Source organism: Sceloporus undulatus, unplaced genomic scaffold, assembly GCF_019175285.1.
Source record: "Sceloporus undulatus isolate JIND9_A2432 ecotype Alabama unplaced genomic scaffold, SceUnd_v1.1 scaffold_7415, whole genome shotgun sequence".
NCBI classification, from domain to species: Eukaryota; Metazoa; Chordata; class Lepidosauria; order Squamata; family Phrynosomatidae; genus Sceloporus; species Sceloporus undulatus.
Genome location: NW_024810334.1, coordinates 1 through 2,573, shown reverse-complemented (window position 1 = coordinate 2,573; position 2,573 = coordinate 1). Strand labels below are relative to the sequence as shown.

The window sequence follows — 2,573 nt, the reverse complement described above, 5'->3', positions numbered from 1 at the left end:
GAAAAAATTAACAAAGAGAGATTTTATATATATATCCATTATCTATAAGCTGAACTTACATGATCAGTGGAATCATATGATGCAGTTCATACTCGACTGTATCACTTCAGATTTTTGTATGTGTTAATCACATGTTTGAATGCTTTCCAGTATTAAAACCAACAAACAGCCTTTGTTCTAGCGTAGCATCCTCCCTTGTATATTAGGAAGTGTGCAGAGTATTATTTTATCTGGAAGAAATACTCAAACCTCACATATAATTCATACCACTTTTAATCTCTGGAGCCAACAGTCCAGTAAGGGCTGCATGTCATGAGTTCACTGTTCCTGGATGTTGGGTGCATTTCACAAGGACACCTTAGAAAGAGTGGACTTTAAAACATACACACGCACACAATTACAGTTAGGCTTCTGAACTTGAATTTATGTAGATGTTTTTTCTTTCTCCTATCCCTCTTCTAAAAAACTATATGTTATATATATTCTAGCCCTGTGTGAGGAGAATGATTATGAGGATGAAGTGGGCAGTGAGCCTGCAGAAGCTTTTGAAGATGGAGACACAGGTGCCGAGCTGGATGATGGTATGGAGCTGTGAATTCTCAAAGGTGTTGTCAAATATTATTGCATCACTATAAAGTCATACCACCTAAGAGGGCAGTGATGTGTGTTTTGTTTAAAACCTAATAGACCTATAAAAAGAAAAGAAAAACTCTGTGCACATGCTGTTCTAGTGGTATTAGAATGGGAAGAGGGGAAAGAAATTTCCAAGTAATTGTCAGGTTTTATTCATATGTGGAGTAGTCACCCTTAAAAACATATATGAAAAATCTTCAGAAATGGGCAGAAAGCCTGTTTTACTGTTTAAATTTAGTCATATATTAGGTGACTGTAGTGGGCTTAAATACCCTGAAGGCACCAGCTCTCATCTGATCTTGGAAGCTATGAAGGTCTGGCTTGGTTAGTACTTGGATGGGACACAGCCAAGCAATGTCAACTGCTTAATTAAAAATAATAATTGTAAGCCGCTCTGATAGCCTTTAGGGCTGAAGGGCGGGGTATAAGTACTCTAATAAATAAATAAAATAAAATAAGTGCTGCAGGTTGTATTTAATAGGTAGGCAATGGCAAGCTGCCTATGAGTATTCTTTGCCCAGGAAAACCTTTTGAAGTTAATGAGGATGCCATAAGGCAATAGGCACCTTGTAGGCATGTAAACACACACACACGGTGACTGTACCAATGTCCTTAAACAATAACAGGTTAGTGTATAAGGAGCATATTTGTGGGTTGGTGGGCTAGCAACCCAACTCATCTCTAGCCAGTATAATTACCACAGTTGCCATTCCCTTTACACATTTCTGGTGTGATAAGGTGAAATCCTAGCAGAAAATGGCAATAGGTTTACACTAAGATCCTTTGCTTCTTCTCCTTTTCTCAAACAAATGAATGGGGAACAGATGACATCCCATCTGATGCAGAAGCAGAATGCCGCCTCCATCAAGAGGAGCCTGAAGACCTGAAGCTGAAAGTCTCTGAAGACAAAGAGTTAGAGGCAGAGACAGCTGCCCCGTGCACTGTAACTGAAGGTACCAAAATGCCATCCAGCTCAGCTGGATTCAGTCTCTACAGCTCCAGGCAGTTTTGAGCAGTCTGCATAGTGGGCCTCTGTTGATTTCTAATCAACAATTCACACATTAGTATTACTGTATGTAATAAATTGATGGGTCAGTTGCTACAGAACATGTGCTACTCAGGGATTGCTTACAGATATTCACCATGCAGGTTTGTGAGGAAATGTGTCCAAAGCTGTGGAAAATTTCTGGAAGTTGCCAAATCTGCCCAAAAATATGAAACTAGGCTGTATTTATGGTTTATGTTGTTTTTGGCAATAGCCACAGTCCTATAGATGTTTAGCTGAAAGTAATCCCCACTGAATAGTTTCCTTCCAAGTAATATTTGTCAAGTCAGCATAATAATATAATAGAGAGGAATAGTATATAGTGACTGTCTAGAAAGGAGTAAAAAATAAGACAGTAAACTCCAAGCACATAATGAGGCTATAAGATGGCTTTGCTATTGTTCATTGATTCCCCTTCAGATCCCTACAAGCCTTGTCAGCCAGCTGAGTCACCATGTGAGAGGGTTGTTTCTCTTTCTCCAACTGGTAACCACACGGAAAAACAGAAAGAGGTAAGAAAATGCATTGTGATTTTTCTTACAGCAAACAGATGTGCACAGAAAAGCCAAATTGTTTTAAAAGAGAAGCGTAATCACAACATTAGGTTATGGGGGTATTCTCATTTTTTTGTTTGTTTGTTTTTAGCCGAGAAACTCAACTTGGACATATCCATATCCATACGCAGGTATTTAATGGATAGCAGCTTACCAGTATGAAACGGGAGATGATTTATTTAGAATATCTATAAAAATCATTTCCCACATACCTCCCTCCTAGGCTGTTTTTTGTGGTGCCTATAGAGCCAGCATGGTATAGTGATTTGAAGATCGGACTATGACTCAAGACCAGGGTTCAGATCCCTGCTCAGCCATGCAAACCAACTGGATGACCTTGG

At 39.2% G+C, this 2,573-nt stretch overlaps 1 long non-coding RNA gene across 1 annotated transcript; it reads left to right on the top strand.

The window, feature by feature from the left end:
* The first annotated feature begins 467 nt into the window (after positions 1-467).
* On the top strand, positions 468-2,191 carry LOC121918272. Its single transcript, XR_006101195.1, has 3 exons — positions 468-581; positions 1,458-1,586; positions 2,099-2,191. It is a non-coding gene; the product is annotated as an uncharacterized LOC121918272 (long non-coding RNA).
* The last annotated feature ends 382 nt before the right edge of the window (positions 2,192-2,573 follow it).